The following is a 19783-nucleotide window of genomic DNA, read 5'->3' on the forward strand; positions in this document are numbered from 1 at the left end:
ATTAATTAAAATGTTTAATTGTAGATACCACAAAGCTTTTCTGTGGCCATTACTAATTCAACTGCTAAATTTATGTTAATTTAAATCATTTGCTCTTTGAAGATCAAGAAAATGCTATATTGAATTTTATTTTATACTTGACTAATCCAAAATTGATATTGAAGAAATGTATTATAATGTCATTTGCTTGAGATTAGTGTTTATTGAATTCATATGCTACCTTATATAGATTTAAAAAATTTAAATCACCACTGTTTCAATTATATATCTTAATCTTCCCTATTTCTAAATAACCATGGCTTATTAGATTTTTGGTATTTAAGACAGTAAGGCACACTCTAAAACAAATTTTAAAATGCCTGAGATAAATGTGTCTATATAGTAAGAGGATTTTGTGAAAATAAGAAAGACATTACTTTTCCCCAGGAATTCAGACAAAAATCTGTGAAATATACCATAATGTAATATTAAAAAGCCTTTAATACTGTTAAGTAGTATTATCACTTCCTGTCCTTTATTACCATAATTTCTTAATTTTAGATAAAATGAGGTTAAAAGTACATTATTCATGATATGAAGGTGTTCTCATCATTTCTTTGGAAAACTAGATGATGAGATTACAATGCAAATTTTAATATAATTTACTTGCTTCAAAGAGGAATGGTATATATTAAAAGTAGATTCTGAAATTATAAAACAAGGTGCTCATAAATTTGCAGAGAAGTATAATTTCGGCACATAGTGAAATGAAGTTTCTTAAGAGGCATACTAGGAAAAGAGTTTCTGAAATAATTCTGCAATAGTGACATTACCTTTTGGTATCAACAAATGACACTAACTTCTAAATATAGACAACTAGTTTAGTGTTTCCTTCAATACGGAGGGTTTAGAGTATTAGTAGAATTTTTAATGATCATTTTTCATTTATTCTGCAGATGCATACCTATGTAAAAATAAGATGGGTGTTACATATGGATATTAAATGGGATGATATTTTTATAAAATACATTGCATAATTTCCATTATCCATAACATGTGAAATTAGTTTTGCCATACCATATGCCAAAATAAAATAAAGAAAACAATTTTCTAGGGCCTCCCTGGTGGCGCAGTGGTTGAGCACTGGGTTGCAAAACTGCCCGCAGCCTCTGTAGCTCCAATTCAGTCCACCACTGGCGAGGGTCCCACATGGCGCAAGACCTCTCCTGCCGCCCACTGCTCCCCTCAGCAGTGTACTTCATCAATCTGCCTGTTCTGTTCCCCGCTCTGGCTCTGGTGAATTCTCTCACCCTCCTGCACTTCTGACTGAACCCAGTGCTGTATCTATAAATAAATAAATAAATCTTTTAAAAAATCTATATCACACAAGACACAATAGTCATGTATTTGCCTCAATTTCTATTATTTAAGCTCTCTTTAGTCAATATTTCACATATAAAATTTCATTAAATTCAAGAAATAAATAATTTAATACCATATAGGTGTGATGTCAGCCTGGTAGCAATAATAATTATCAACTTAAGAAATATAACTTGAACTTTGTAATTATGTTACTTCCCAGGTTTTAAATTGCTATGGAATCTTCATCATCATTTAATTTTATAAGTGTGTAAGTTTAGTCAAGAATTCTGTCAATCAAAATACTAATCTCTATAACCACTTCTCTATTTAAAATCAATCACCAACTATGAGATACAATCTAAACTAATTAACTTGACATGAAACCTTCCACAACTGATTCTGGTATCCATTTGCAGTTTTATCTCCTTTGAATTACCCCCAGTGCATTGAGAAATTAAATATTTCATGGGTTATAAGAATCATATTAAGAGTATTAAGATTATTATCCTATATGTCTAAATCATACACAATGTTGTAAACCAATGCTATCTCAATAGAAAAAACAATTAGCTTATTATTAACTAGGATGAATTTTCTAAACTATTGTGGATAACTGGAGGAAAACAAGCAATTGCTTGTGGATATTATAATATTTCTCAAGTTATACAGCATCTGAATCTTCTCTTTCTGCATTTATTGTAATTTATATAACATGACTACCTCAAATAGTGAAATAATACATTGTTAATATTTCCGTCATCATCATTATTGGTATTTACCGTATCCACTGAATCAGTTACTGAAAAAAATGCATATTAAGAGTCAGTGAATGCAAGCAATTATTTTTAAAATCATTATCAACCAAAACCAAGACCAAAACAGAAATTGTCAAAGTCCTGTCTGTCATAGTGAACATATAGTTCTGTTTGTTTACTCACTTTCTCTTTTATTTGTGAACATACATTTGACAAATATTTACAGGTATTATGTTTGAAAAAAATACAATTAATAACAGGTGTTTCCTATTATTAAAGGAAATCACTAAGCTAGAATGAGAGACATCTGTTCTTGCTCATTCCACAGCCTGTGCTTTTTCTACTCCACACGCAGTTCACACAGCTCTCTCTTCCACTAATGGATGTTTGCTGAGAGTTCAGAGAGGGAAGAAAATAAATTCTGATAAAATACAAGTGGCTTCCAAAGGTTTGAAGAAGATAATTAAGTAGAAAAATCAACTAAAATTATTTGAGGAACAGTAAAATGAACACCTGCAACTTCATTTTGTACCAAAACTGTCTTATTCTCTTTAACTCATCAGTAAATATGCACATACACACATACATATATGTGTAGAGATGTCTGTTTGATACATATATGCATAATATATAATTCCATTTTGGCTTTCATAATCAAAGGTATTGACTTATATTTGATTGGGGGTGGGATTTGACAATTAAAAATATAAATATATACTGGGATTAATCAAAATATAGCCATGCTTGGGCCTCCCCGGTGGCGCAGCGGTTGAGCGCTGGGTTGCGAAACTGCGCGCGGCCTCTGCGGCGCCGGTTCGATTCCCGGCTGCTCCCCGGCCACCAGAGGAGGGTCCCACATGGCATGCAGACCTCTCCTGCCGCCCGCTGCTCCCCTCAGCAGTGTACTTCGGTCCTTCTGCCTGCTCTGCTCCCCGCTCTGGCTCTGGTGAATTCTCTCACCCTCCCGCGCTTCTGACTGTACCCAGTGCATGTATAAACAAAACAAACAAACAAACCAGCAAACAAATAAATAAAGCATGCCTCTATAAAAAAACAAAAAACAAAATATAGCCATGCAGATAAAGGAAACTTCAGAGAAATATACTGTAATCTGTACTTTAGAACAAAGTTTCCAATAATGTCATTAACAGAACTATGTGAATTAAGAGACCAAATAGCTCTATTAGAAATTTATCTCTTGGGATATTAAAATAAATTATGAACATAATTCTATTAAAATATATGCTAATGACTGCTGCTTTGCAGTTGATATTATCTTAATGTTTGAGGGACATAAGCTATTTTTTAAGTCTTTAGGGTTTTTCCCTGTTTAGAAATGTGTCATAAGTATTCTAAACATGTATATTAAAAATAACTACCTCCAGTATACAAACCTAAAATTAATGCATCTCTTTTTCGTCATTAATCAAAAGTAGATGGCATTCTCTTAATTACATTATCTTGAAAAAAAAAAGTTTCTGTACTATTTTTTTCTCTTCTGTAACTGAGTTTTAGAATGAAAGAAGTGAGTAATATTTTTTTTCTGTACAATCTGATGTAAAATGCTCACAAATCTTAAAATGGTAAAGCACATTTTAAATAACATCTATGTGATGCAAATTACACATTTTGATAAATTGTTTGGTCAAATAGTGTAATCTTTTTATAAAGACTGAAAAAGTATATCTGAGAGATTGTACCAGAAGTTCTTTGCTGCAAGCATTTTGCTGTAGACATTTTGGCCATATAACTAAATGGCCTCAATTCAATTTTACCATGAATGATAGATTAACTGATTGGCAGTTTGGTATCAAGTTTGGTTTCTCATGATGCAGTACTCCCATTTTTCTGTATAAAATTATGGCGATAAACTTAATAGAAGTGGGGAATAAGAATGGCAAGCCAGGTTGTACAATACACAGAAAACAGTAACAGAATGCTACAAATCCTTCTGTGAGCACAACCATCCCTCCCACCTGCCAAAACCAAACGTTTGCCAAGATATGGCGAATATGAAAGAGATAATAATTCACAACAGTCTTTGTGAGCATTAATTGTCAATTCTTTAGATAACTTAGATATGACACTAACTGTTCTCTAATGCTGACTTTGCCAAATGTATCATGAAGTATTAGACAGTAAAGAATGATCCAGCTTCTCCTATTTTCCGTTCTTTCCCATCCCCCAGGTTTATGTGAGTCATGAAGAATGTTTCTTCAATATGGTGAGTTATTTATTTATTTGCTATTTAATAATGGAGAGCAGAATGTTAGCATTTGGCACAGAATCTGTCTACATATTTGCATCATATAATGAATGGTCATATCTTATCAACTGAACTTAATATACTCTTGGATTACATTTAACATTTCATATAACATCATGGGATATTTAAATGTAATGCAGATAACTACTGCCAGTTATTGATGCTACATATAATAAGTTATAGCAGACTCAAACAGTGCAGAAAGCTGTCACAAAGAAAAAATAATTTACAAATATATATCCTAGTGTTTGAAACTAAAACTCTCTAATGAGAGTGAACATTTTAGTGAAAAGGAAACAGATTTTCATTATGTCTTGTCTAATTGATGTCCCTTTTTATATTTTTGCAATTTAAATTTTATAGCAAATCTTTTTCATGATAACTTTAAGCATTTTTCAATGACATCTTTAAAATGTCTTCCTATATTTTTGTGGAAGAGAAATCATTAAAATAAAACTTTACTTAGTATGTGATAAGGTAATATATGTATCTTTGTGTGTATATATATATATATGTATATATATGTTAAGTAATTCTGTATAATTAAAACAAAAATATTTATGTCTTCTATCACCAGAGCATTGTGGGTAAATTTTCACAAAGCCATTATAATCAAATTCAAAATACATATATTTTTAAATGAACAATTGAATAAATGTTGCATTGTCCCATTCGAGAAAGTATTGCAGAAGGCACCCTAGTTGTATAAACCAATAACTACATTCTTTTGATTCTCTGTTATTACCATAATACCTTCTAAATGATGGATTCATGTGATCTAATGTAAAGTTAATGTAAAATGAATGACAAAATATGTGTTTATCATTTGACTTCTTTTTCTAATGTTATCTCATGAAATTCATCCTTGATGAGTTTAAGTATATTTTGTTCATTGTCCACCACAACTGTAGGTGAACATTTGTTCTGTTTCCAGTTATTTGACTTTATAAATAATGGTGCTCTGACATTCTTGTGATGCGTCAGTGTTCACAAACTCATATAATTAAATTTACTAGAAAATGCCAAATGGTTTTACAAGTTGTTCTACTGATTAACAATTCCATAAGAAGCATTTAAGTGTTCCAGTTGCCTCAAATAAACCACTTGTTATTTTCAGGCCTTCAAATTTTGTTCATTCTGATGTAAGTAGTGATATTTTATTTTGCATAATGAATTTCCATTTTTGGAATAGTTTAGACATAACATTTAATTAAAAGACTGTAGAATGCTTGTATATTTTTCTATTTTAACACCATTATCCTAATGATTTGGAGAAGATTTTCATGATTTCTGGAAAAAAATCTTAATTTTACTTATAAAATGATGATTTTTATAGCAGTTAATTTTAATATAGTTCAATATATGAGTATTTTATTCATGTTGACTGGTGTTAAATTTCTGTTTTAAGAAAATCAGGTTTTCGTTCCCAGATTCATGTTAGTTATTTCTGAAATAATGTTAAAACCAAACCACTCCAATTTTCAGTGACTTCAAGCAACAGTGTTTACTTTTAGCTATTAAGCATGCAGGAGGCTTCATATTGGCAGGATGGCTTTGCTTCTTGCTGCACATATACAGTGCAGCTGTGCTGCCTCTGCTTTAGAACTTTGCTCATTGGGTGTGGCCCTCCAATTGCCTCTTCTCCTCCTCCTAAGATGAGAAGTCTTGCTGGTATATGTTCTTCTCTACACAGCACAGAGTGGAAGATGAAACACTCAAATCTCCCTAAGTCCTAAGCTTGCAAAAGGCACCCTGTCACTTCTGACTCATTTTAATTATCAAAGCAAGTTAAATAGTCAAATCCAAAGTCAAGAGGCAACCAGAAATGAATGTACTCCATTTGAGTGAGGGAAGAAATAACAATATCATATGCCAAAACTTTAGGTTAATTTAGGTTAATAATGAAACACGTTTTATTCAATTGCTGAAACCTTTTTCATAGGTCTCCTAATGTAACCTTTGTTTTTTGAACATTCCCTTTTGAATATAAATGCTACATAAATCAGATTTTATGAAACAGTTGAGGGGTGGATCAAGTTTTAATTAGCTTTTATGTGGGCATTCCAATTTAAAATTATTATTTATTGAAAAACTGGTTTTCTTGTGCTGCTTTTGAGATGCCCGTTTTAGAAATCTGGTCTTTTTTTGGTCTCTTTATGATTATGTGGGTCATATCTAAATACTGTCAAATGCATTATTTCATTGTTGAAGCCTTAATAATAACTAGTAGACAAAATCCCCTATTTTTTTTCTCTTTCAAGAATATTTTGACTCTCTTAGAGAGAATCAGATGTTCAAGTCTACCCACAATTTTTGGTGGAATTTTTATTAAGATTCATTAAATCAATAGATAAATTAAATCTTTGCTATGATGAGATTTGAAATACTTTAAGCAACCTTTCATTGATTTAGGTTTTATCAATGACCTGCTTTATAATGGTTTATAACTTTATATAAAGCTAACATATTTTGATGGAATTGTACCTAGGAATTTGTCTTTTTTCATTCAGGTGTATTATATACTTTTTAAAAACCCTGTTTTTGTATCACTGGCATATATCAATAGGATGCAAACAATGGCCTTGGCAACAGTAAATATTTAAGAACCATTTAAATTTATCCAATTACTTGAAGACTCTATTGTTTTCGAAGAATAGGTCATACTCTCTTCCAGTAGTAGCAATTCCTTTTTATTATCTTGTAGCTCTTTTCTCTTCTTCTTTACTTATTTCACTTGTTAAAGCCATTCTTATGATGGTAAATATTACTAGTATCAGAGAGAAATCTTTTCACTAGCTATTTTGTAAAGTATAAATGAATTCAATTTACTTTCCTCTTCCAAACACTCTAATGTTTTCCCGTAACAGTAAAATAAAATTTAAAACATAACAAAAACAATGATTTCCACTAACATTTTCTTCCACATCTATCTTGATTATCCCACTTTAATTATATTTGAATATTTGCTGTTCAGTTACATTCATTCATTTTCCAGTGTGTACTCTTGGTGGGCAGTAAAAATGTAACAGTTGTCTCTAACATGCCGTATTTGTTCACACCGGAAATCTAGCAGTTGCTCTTTTCCCAGTATTTTTTGTTAATTTTGAAATAATACTATCTTGAAGAAGAAATTACAAAAATAGCACAAAGTTCATGTGCACTAAAGGATAAAATCTCATATAAACATAGGACTTTGCTAACACCAGAGGATTGCTATTAGTATAATATTATTAACGTGTGTAAATAACTTACTTGGATTTCAGCAGGTTTTAAGTATACTATTTTGTGAAATGAAAAGGATTTGGTTGATTCCAGGAAAGTTTTGTCACAGGAATAGAACTTGTTCAAATAACTGTCACCACTAGCAGGATATAGATCTGTCCATCATCACAAAGCAATTTCCTCCTGTAAACCCTTGATTGTTGAACCTTCCCAAATTAAACAATAGTAACACTTATATATGATCATTATTAATAATTTCTGTCTTCAAAAATGCTATATAAATTGGACGTTTGAGATTGGCCTTTGTAATCCTTTGAGATCGGCCTTTGTTCATTCTACATAATGTCCAGAGATTAATTTAAGCAACAGTTCAATAGTTTATTCCTTCTTATTTCTGAATTTGTTCATTCACCATTAAAGGTCATTTGAGTCATTTCCAGTTTAGGGCTATTACCCATGTATTTTTAATTGTCCGTCAGTCTCATTTCATTGATTTGTGGTGTCTAGTGAGAACTACTTAACCAGACATTCACTGATAGAATGATTGTAATTACTGATTGTAATTTCTACGTTATCATTCCCACCCAAGTAAGACTACTACTTTATTGCTTTTGCTTATTTTCCATATTGCAAGCTTGTGTGTTGATATATGGTAGAGATTGATATGCTGAGACAAATGAATGGATATAGATATACATGTATATATGTCTTTCTCTAAATATAGACACACATTAAAGGACTTCCCTATGTTATTTATCTGTGATATTATGACACCTAGAAGAACCCAATACTTACCATTTCTATCAATGTGATTTATGTTAAATACTTTATAAAGCCATTGGTATTATTCCTTTTAACATTTACACTCTAACTGCATGTGTTCCAGTATTAGACTCCATTTTCCACTGAGCCTTGGATCGTGTTATCATCTATTTAAAATCAAAATGTTTGCTATATATCATTACAGATACCAAGGCTTACCGTAATGCATCCTTTATATGCAGAGCATATGCCTCTTGAATATCTTTTGTAATTCTGAACTTTAACTCCTAAATAAATATCAGTGTATTTTGAGTGTTGACAATGGTGTCTTCAGTTCCTCAAACTGCATAATGCAATTTTGGTGAAATGCTTTCCTTGTCAAAATGTTGCTTATGCAAACTGCTGTTTTTATTTTGCTTTTGAAGGGTGTTATGAATAAATAAGAGCAGCAATATAGAACTTTAAAAGTGGGTGCATGGAAAAATAAAATCACTTTCCTGTAACATAAACCATATACGACTGCAGGTTTAATCATATTTTATAGAAAGTAGGCGATAATGATAGGAGAGAGTCTAGATGTGAGTTAAGTTTCATTCATTATCACTAATTTTAGTTTAACAATAAATGTTAATTGTGAGGAAAAACAATATGTTAAAAACCTTAATTGTGAGGAACATGGGGGATGCATGTTATCAATGTATCTATGATACTAGCATTTCCCCACTTTCTATATTAGAATATACCAAAATAATTCGGATCAGTAAGCTCACTGAGAAAGCATAATGCCAATAAATCACAGGGAATATTTTATTTTAGTCACCTTAAAACTAATGAGATACACATTATTACTTTAATAATGTGTAACCTCAATTATTGATGGTGATCAAACACACACACACTTTATAAAGTGGGACATGGTTGTCTAATTCTAAGTCAGGTATGTATGAACTTCTCCTTCTAATTATTTCCTACAAATGCTTTCTCCTGGATAATTTACAAAAGCACATTGAGACTTTCACCTGAATATTCCATAATAATTTAAGGGCAAAAAATTGAAATAATTATATTTTTCACAGTTTATTTATTAAAATGACATCATATTATATAACATTATGCATTTCAAGTGTGCATCAACATACTACATTAAATAACTGCCAGAGTCCATTTCTGTCCTTTATTACATCAGTGGGCCCTTTGTCCCATTTATTCAAACCCTGTCCCTATTCTTTCTGGTCATTACTAGTTGATTTAAAACCCAGAAGTTAATTTTTGTTTTACTCAGTTCATATGTTGATTTGTTTTCTCTATATACCACATATGATGGGAATGATATATTGTTTATCTTTATCTATCTTATTTATTCTGTAAGTACAATATCCTTAGGTCCAATGATGTTATTGAAAATAGCTAGATTTCATCTTTTTTATAGCTGAGTAGTATTCCTTTGTATATCAGTACCACATGTTCTTTATACACTAATCAGTGGATAGACAACCTGTTTCCAGATTTTGGCTATGTTAAATAATGCTGCATTAAAGATTAAGGTATATGTATTTCTTTAAATTAGTGGTTTTGTATTTTTTGTGTACCCAGACATAGGAAAGCAGGGTCATATGGAAATTCTTCTTTTTTGTAGTTGTTATTTCTCAAGGAATCTCCATACTGCTTTCAACCAATTTACATTCCCACAGTGTGTAAGGATTCTCTTTTCTTCATATCCTCTCCAACTTTTATTGTTTCTAGTCTTTTGAATAATGATAAGGCTAGAACCCACTTCAATATGTGGATGTAGTTGGATTATAAAATCAGGATGTTGAAAAACACATTTGAGAAAGAATAATAAAATATGATCATTCTACTGGAGGTCATGGTAGTCAACAAAGAAAAAGCTTACAGTTAATTTTTTTTGTACTGAAATTATTTTTCCATTCCTGGTTTTACTTTAATACAATTGTTATCATAATAGAATTGTCTCAAAGTAGAAGACTAGCTTGTTTTATGCAGAATATTCTACTATCAGCTTCATATGCTATAATAAATTGCCATCCTGTGTTTTATATATGAAAGTCAATGTCTTGAAAATATGGACCTTATTAATGCTAAATTCATTTATGATTGAGGAAAGATGACCATGTATAATATATTGTAAAAGTTGAGATATCTGAAAAGGTGATGACCATCCTAAAGAACAAATAATTGGTTTTGAACAGTAAAAGCATCAGAGGATTATGGAATATAGGTCATGAAGTAAAGGAAAATAAACGTGGAAAATTAACAAATTAAGATACACCCTAGTCCTTAAAGTAAATATTAAATATCAGATCATAGAGGTAAACCAGGGATGAAACTCTTCAAACCTGATTATTGCCTTATCTTAAGTTATATAATTTAATGTCTCTAGAGATTTGACCATCTGATTTCAATGCCTACTCTAAGTGATAAAACTCTTTAGTTCTCTCTCAATGTAAGTGGACTTTATTAGTTTTGCCAGCAAATTTGCAAGGGGCTTAAATGGTATATAAAACTCTGCAAAATATTGTAGATACAAAGATGGCTCATTTTTGAGAGGATTTAACAACGCAGGTCAAACATGCATATAAACTACTGACCTTTAGCAGAACTTTCTAAGTGTAATTGCAAAGGTTATTAAAATGTGCAATTAGAACAGAAGGGACTGAATAATTATAGACACAAGAAATTGAAGACTATTTTATTGATAAAGTAATACACATAGCAGCTCTAATTCCAGGACTACCTTCCTGTGCTATGCAGGCTCTTTTAACAAACCTGTCCCTTTTTTTGTTTTTTATAAATTTTATTGTTATATTCCCCATACAATTGCAGCCCCCCCATTCTGACCCCAATCCCTCCCCTCCCGCCCCCGCCCCCCTAAAAGTGTCTCTGGTTCATAGTTTTTTGTTGATTTTGATTTTCACTTTCTTATAGTTATTCATTTTCCTGGTCCCTTATTTAAGTTTTCTAGATTCCTGCTATGAGTGAGACCATCCGGTATTTTTCTTTTTCTTTTTGGCTTATTTCGCTGAGCATGATCCCTTCCAGCGCCATCCATGTTGCTGCAAATTGCATGTGTTTATCTTTTTTGAATGCTGAGTAATATTCCATGGTATATATGTACCACATATTCTTGATCCAGTCATCTATTTTTTGGCATTTGGGTCCCTTTTAAATGCAGCTCTTTCTTCATGCTTTGTCTGTGCAAGCTTCCTTGCCTTTCCTTCTCCTAATAAACCTGTCTTCCTTAAATTGTAGAAAAAAGAGAAAGTAATGCATAAATTTTCCTGAAGAGTAAGAAAATCTTCACAGCCATTAAGAATAAAGAATTCTATGGGAACTCAATCTGAGGCAGTGGGGGAAGCAAATATTGTCTAAAAAATTTAAAAAATGATAAATGTCCATTTTTTGACTGGGTTATTTTAATTTGTTGTTGCTGAGTCTCATCAGCTCTTTGCAGATTTTTGTGATCAGTCCCTTATCATTAGTGTTGGGTGCAAAAATGTTCTCCCAGTTGGTGGGGTTTCTCTTTGCTTTTGTTATTGTCTCTTTTGCTGTGCAGAAGCTCTTTAATTGATGCAGTCCCAGCTGTTTATCTTTGCCTTCACTATCACTGCTTTGGGTGATGTGTCTGTAAAGATGTCTTTGATGTGCATATCACATAGTGTTTCACCTATATTTCCTTCTATGTATTTTATGGGTTCAGGTCTTATGTCTAGTTCTTTAATCCATTTTGAGTTGGTTTTTGTGTATGGTGTGAGGTAGTGGTCAAGCTTCATTCTTCTCTGAAGAGGGAATGCAAATGGCCAACAGAGATATGAAAAAATGTTCAACATCACTTGTAATCAGGGAAATGCAAATCAAAACTACCATGAGATACCATCTTACACCAGTGAGAATGGCACATATTAAAAAAACTAGCAACGACAAATGCTGGCAAGGTTGTGGAGAAAAAGGAACTCTTTTACACTGTTGGTGGGAGTGCAAACTGGTCCAACCACTATGGAGAGCTGTGTGGAGATTTCTGGACCTACTAAACATAGAGCTTCCATATGATCCAGCAATTCCACTCCTAGGTATTTACCCAAAGGACACAGAAACATCAATTCCAAAGAACACCTGCACCCCTATGTTTATAGCAGCACTATTTACAATAGCTAAGCTTTGGAAACAGCCCAAATGCCCAAAAATAGATGACTGGATCAAGAAGATGTGGTACATATATACCATGGAATATTACTCATCATTCAAAAAAGATAAACACATGCAATTTACAGCAACATGGATGGCGCTGGAAGGGATCATGCTCAGGGAAATAAGCCAAAAAGAAAAAGAAAAATACCGGATGGTCTCACTCATAGCAGGAATCTAGAAAACTTAAATAAGGGACCAGGAAAATTAATAACTATAAGAAAGTGAAAATCAAAATCAACAAAAAACTATGAACCAGAGACACTTTTTGGGGGGTGGGGGCCGGAAGGGGAGGGATTGGGGTCAGAATGGGGCATTTGCAATTGTATGGGGAATATAAAAATAAAATTTATTATTAAAAAATAAAAATAAATAAAAAATGATACATGTTAAAAAATGAGAAAAAATAAATTTTAAAAAATAAAATAAAAATACATTGTTAAAACTAAAAAAAAAAAAAAAGAATAAACAAGATAAATTTTCCAATGTAAGGGGATAGATTATTCAACGTAATGGAACAAAAATAATGGTGAGTTATCATCTGTTGTGCAATTTTCACATTTCTAGAAGAGGAATTAGTATGTAATATAATGAACTATGATATGGTAAAATATGACTAATATGCGCAGGGAACTCAAATGTCTATGTTCTGAGGTAGAGTACATCTTAGTTTCTATTTCCTTTATGCCATGGTTATGTTCCTTTAGGTATCAATATTGTCATTAGTGCTAAGAATATCTTAACCAAAATGTTATAGTTGGTCTTATAAAGAAACCACAAAGTCTTCATCATGATCTGATGTGTTTTATTGGTCCTTAAGGGAATTACACACATTGATCCTAAACAATGGATCAAGATAACATTCCTATATGAAATGGATAACTACATAGTTCCATTCAATAGTTTTCATTCCTTTTTACCTACTCCTTCAAAATGTGCACATCCATACACATGTATATAAACACACCCATATATACACGATACCTAATATTTTAATATCTGTATATACTAAATTTTCTCAATGTGGGTAGCACATTGAGAACAAAGACTTAGTCCCTACTTACAAGATTTATATTTGGATGTTAGTATAGGAGTGGACAGTAAATAAACGTTGAAAAAAATTGATTATTGAATGACAATTGTGTTGAGTGCTTCAAAGGAGAAGTACAGGGGATATATGACTGAGGAAGATAAAATAAAGACAGATATTATCATGGTTATATGAGATTCCTTCTGTAGCTGCTGTTATCAATAACTAGTTCAAAACAATTATCAGAGTATTTTACTTTTCATATACCTAATCACTATTCAGTTTCACTGCAGTTAGTCATCAATTATAACACTTTAAAGAGTCATGTTATTCTTAGTTTTAATTTGTTGCCACTCCTCTGTCTTGGTTGAATTCCAGTGTTAGAGATAATCAGTGGAAAAAATCACCAGGGGGGAAATAAATGAAGAGGCCAAGTCACCAAAGGAAAATAGCAAAAGAATAATCTTTCTGGACTGTAATATTTTTCAAAATGAGTAAGTCTATAAATATTTTATGACTGTAGTATTATTATCTGTGGCTTAACTGAATATTATTCTATTATAATTGTGTTTCCCTACAAAATTCCTCAGTAATTAGCTAACAATATTCTTCACTAATGTATCATCCACAGAAAAGTAGCTTTTTCAACATTATGGCTTTCTTCTCTTTCTAATTTTGAAATATAATATGTACATATAATTTAGGATAATTTCAAATTAGATTTATTTGATATCTTGGTATCGGAGGATACTAATGATGGTGATTTTCTTGGCATCTGAGAATACTTTTCTTGGTATCTGAGGATACTAATGATAGTGTTTAAGTTTTTTATAAGATCCAATGTTCAGATTCATATAAGTGAGGATAAACAAGTGTGTTAATTTCAAGGTTAAGAAATTAAATATCCTGCAAAATATATGAATTTTACTGACAAAAAGAGAGAAAGCATACATTTATGAATTTTTTATATATATTTTCAGGTCCATCAGTGTGTGTATGAGTATTTCTATGTAACTTTCAGATGATTGTAAAATGTGTTTTTGTAAATAACTAATTCAATTGGGAGCTTTTAAGTTCCTACAAATGAGGAGATAAACCTATACTTCTCAAAGAACTTTCAAAGATCTTCACATACAAATATGTAAGTCTTTCATAAGCAGATTCACACTGATTAGTAAGATAGCAGATATGAATATATTGATTGTTCCTATCTGTCATTTAAGGCACATCTTGATCATCATTAATCTCTATGTATTTATTTTATATCCCATTTTCTCTCAACTGTGCTTCTAATCTCTAGTGTCTTTAGAAAATGCCATTATTACACTTTGCTTATGTTTTGAAATTACTGCTTGTCATCATTCTTTTTTTTGTTTGTTTGTTTGTTTAGGAAGGAACTTAAGGTATGTTTGTTCTCAATGGTAGTGTGTAATAATCACAAGAAAATTATATTTAAAAACTTGTGAAAAAGGTTAATGTGGCAAGTGGGTTATACAGAATTGAAAGGTTCTCTAAAATTGGCAATTTTAAGAAAACATTTTCAAAAACTGATAAGGCATATTAAAGGAAAGCCATAAAGCTAATAAAACAGGTAGTATAGAAAGAAAAATGAAAAAAAAAAAACAACAACTAGAAGTGAAGGTTACCAAAAGCAAATTTAACTGAAAACCAATTATAATAGTAAGCTATATCTTTAGGCTAAATAAGCAAATCTATTATGAAAAATAACATAAAAGTCCGTTTAATTTTAACGTTGTAGAGAGCTAATATACTCACCAAAATTTGATTATCCCAATAGGGAATAATAAAAACTAATTGTCATCAACAAAGAGGCACTATCAAATTATGTAAAAATGCCTGTGAAACCATATATTATTTGGAGGAAAAGAAAATGATCGAGTCTCTGTGAAAATGAACAAACTTTAAAAAATACCCTTGAACTTAAGAACCTGAATATAGAAAAATTGTACTGAAAGCATAAGTATCTCAGTCCTTTTGAAACCTGGAGGTATATGATATTTTTCTCAAAATAATTTTAGGCAGTATTACTTAAAAAGAATAATCCTCTAATTGAACACATAAGCTACTTTGAGGTTCTTAATCCTTTTTATTTGTCCTGAAAGCATAGACCTGTAACATAATAGAAGTTGAGAAAACTTTTGACCATACATAATTTTTTAAGATTTATTTTTATTTATTTATGCATACAAGAGCTGGGGTGTAGGTCAGAGGTGTGGAAGGGGGGTGAGGGAATTCACGGGAGGTAGAATGAGGAGCAGAACAGGTGGATCTACTGAAATACACTGCTGAGGGGAGCAGTGGGCAAGACAGGAGAGGTCTGCTGTGCCATGTGGGTTAGCTCCCTGGCTAAGGATCAAACTCATGCCAGTGGCTGGCAATAGCTTGATAGCACTGAGACTTTAAACCCCTCTGCCACCGGGGAGCCTTCAAACATATATAACATTTCAAGGATGTAGTAAATTGATAAAAATCCCATGAAATGATAACAAGGCATTAAATCAACATATGTGTTTTATACATGTCTTATAAATCTATGCCAATATTATCCAGAGTCCATGTGAAACATGTAAATGTCTTACAGAATGTCACATCATGGTATAAAGGTCCCACTACTCCCCTAAAATGAGAAAACATGTGACTTCGACTTCAATTGGTCTGATATTTAACAGAAAGCCACAAAACAAGGCTCTGAACTTGAGCATTATTTGTGAAACCCTTAAACAGAAGCACATTCAGGTGAAGACAAAGAGAAATATCAGAAAATTCTTGGAGCGAGAGAATAGTATAGATTTATTGCTATACTTCATTCAGGCTGTTTACTCATGTATCTTATGTATCTTTCCTCATGTTTCTTCCTTATATTCTTTGTAGATGATGATCCTCTGGGTCAGGTCTGGCTGTGAACTTGTCTAGACAATTGAAAGTCTCTAAAAAACTTTCAGCTTTTAAGATACAGCATGTATAGCTACGTACAGAATATAATTTTAAAATTGATACTTCTATGTATTCCAAATTTTGAAGAGATTTAGACTAGTAATATATCAAATTTTGCTTTAATGTTTTGATTTTGTATATTTTGAACAGCTTTTTCCTGCCATAAAATTAAACACTTCCTTATTTTATACTATTCTAACTCTGTCTTTCATAGTTATTGTAAAAAAAATTGTACATATTATCCAAAATTATGCTTATAATTCCAATAACTACCTCAATTTGCTATCTAACAAATTTGTAAACTTCTTTAAATTAGAAAAAAAAACTAAAAATCAATGAAAATTTCAATTTAAAATAATATACTTTTCTAAAGACATGTAACTGACATTTTTTTATATCTTGACCATAACTTTCATTGTATGTCTACCAGTTCTGTACTAGGAACTGTGCTAGAGCATACAACAGATAGATAGATAGATGATAGATAGATAGATAGATAGATAGATAGATAGATAGATAGATAGATAGATAGATAGATAGACAGATAGATAGATAATCGATTAAAAAGTTATTATTTGGGGCCTCCCCTGGTGGCACAGTGGTTGAGCATTGGGCTGTGAAGCTGCCCGAAGCTCTGCAGCGCCAGTTCGATCCTTGGCCGCCGGGGAGGGTCCCACATGATGTGACAGACCTCTCCTGTCTCGTCAGCTGCTCCCCTCAGCAGTGTACTTTGTCATTTTGCCTTCTCTGCTCTCCCCTTTGGCTCTGGTGAATTCTCTCACCCTCCCACGCTTCTGACTGTACCCAGTGCTTGTATGAATAAATAAATAAATCTTTAAAAAAAAGTTATTGTTTGGACAAAGTGACAGAAGGATAGAACAAAATTTAGAAGTTGAGGGCCTCCCTGGTGGAGAAACGGGTTAAGCACACCACTATGACGCTATCCACAGCCTCCGCAGCACAAGTTTGATCCCTGGCCAGCCAGGGAGATACCCACAGGGTGCATCAGACCTCTCCTGTCTCTCCTGCTGCTCCCCCGAGCAGTGTGTTTCAGTAGATGTGCCTGTTCTGCTCCCCACTCTGTCTCTGGTGAGTCCTCTCACCCCTCCACACCTCTGGTCTACACCCCAGCTCTTGCATGCACAAATAAATAAATCTTAAAAAAAAAAAAAGGAATATTTGAAGAGAACAGATTCATCAGTAGCTGTGTTTATTCATCAAAGGACTTGCATTTAAGTCTGTAACCAGGGATGGAGAATAACTTACTAGGTTTATTTTTGTATATATTTTTAGAATAGCTTATTGTTCACCATTTAGGTCTTCCATCAATGGGGCCACAGTTCTCCATGCACTTTGGCAACTCCTTTTGGGGTGAATAGATGCTATAGGTAGGAGATATCATGCCCCCAAACTGGTGTCAGAGAGTTCTTTTTGTGATTTACAGAGATTCCATTACTTTTCAGCTGACTCCGGAAAGCAATTACAGAAGTCATTGACACTTGATCTCTTTTCTCCCATGATCTCACCTCCAGGCCATTTTTCATGGTTACTATTGTCTGTGATGTAATGAATCAGATTAGGAGAATTTTCCTCTTTTCCATGTTGTGCCCACATCTGTGACCCTATAAGGCATCATTTGCTAAGATTTTTGTTTGTTTGTTTTTCTTTTCAGGATCATTTCACCAAACTTTATTCTAATTTATCCAAAATTTTGACATTTGATAGATATTATTAAATGACATTATTTATATCTGCATCATTTGCAATTTAATTTAATGTGAATTTTTCCTAAGTATATGTTATCTGTTTCCAGAAAAATAGAGTAGAATAAAAATGGCTATATTCTATCTTCATTAGAATGCTATATAATTATAAGGCCCTATTTAAAATAACTATAGACTATATTTTATTCAGACACATTAGTTATATTTTATGAATAATATTAGATCCATATTTGTAAAATATAAGGGGTGTTGTATGTAATAATAGTCCATGTATATGTAAAATATGAATTTATTTCATTTCTGTCTTATAATCTTCCCATTAACTCCTGTAAATGAATAGAGTTGCATGCACATTATTTAAAAGTGACATTTCAAAGGCACTTTTTTGACAAGGTATATTCCATTTAACCCCTTCACTCCACTCCATTTTTATAGGTTTATGAAATTATGAAAATTAGCTCTTAAAATAGACTGCATGGAAATACTTTCTCTTAGTCCATTAATATAAGTAAGCAAGCCTAGAGTAGTAATAATTATTTTAAATAGTGTCAGAGATCAATAACTTAGTTTATTTAGATGTTCTTATTTACTTAATTGTAGGTTGTCACTAAGATTATAGCAACCATTTGATAGTAGGCACACAATTTCTCAAGTCCTCACTTCTTTGAAACACTATCTCATCAAGGAAAGAAAATTATCAGGAAGTTTTATGTAACCGAATCTTCAAAACTGCAAGTTTTAATTGTGGTGGAAAAACTTCCCTTTCTAGATTTCTTCCTTTGAAGAGCCACTGCCCAGTAATTGTAGGCAGCAGAGTTATTGCTGTACGTGGACAAAAATCATTCATTCATGCTTCAGACTCATAGCAGACCACAGAGTTTGACAGCTGGCACCCCTACCATGAGGTTTGCTGAGTGACCCCTTAACTCTGACAACTGCGTGGTAGAAAAGCGTGCACATCTGTGCTACCAAGACGTAAGAGTGTTTAATAACCTCATGTTTTTTCCTGTGCATTTATAGATTTGGGATCTTTTATTTGTTTACCTTTAAATGTTTTAAACAAAAATCTTAAAGCACAAAAAGAACAGAGAAAATCAAATACCAAACATCTCTATACTCACCATTCATAGCCTAAAGTTTCAATATCTTCTTGTTCTCTTTTCTGTGCTTGCAATTGTGCAGCGTGTTTTAAACAAGTCCATGACTTTGTTCTTTTTTCCCTATAAATGCCTCAGCATGGCTGTCCAACGGATAAGGAGTTTAATTTGTGAAACCGATGTCATGTTTATCATGGACCAGTGACTAAAAAATATCATTTCCCCCACAATACTCTGTTCCCTTACCTTTTACCCAAGTTAGGGTTTCCATTATCCTACCAGGTCTCCTGCAGCAGATGTCTAATGAGTGATTTTCTTATAGTATTGCTTTTATCTAATTTATTTATTGAAGAGGTACCTGCTCTGGTCTTTTGAAAAAAATATCTGATCATGTCACTCCCAAGTTTAATAACCTGTGAAAGCTGTCA

Source organism: Talpa europaea (genome assembly GCF_964194135.1).
Source record: "Talpa europaea genome assembly, chromosome: 5".
NCBI classification, from domain to species: domain Eukaryota; kingdom Metazoa; phylum Chordata; class Mammalia; order Eulipotyphla; family Talpidae; genus Talpa; species Talpa europaea.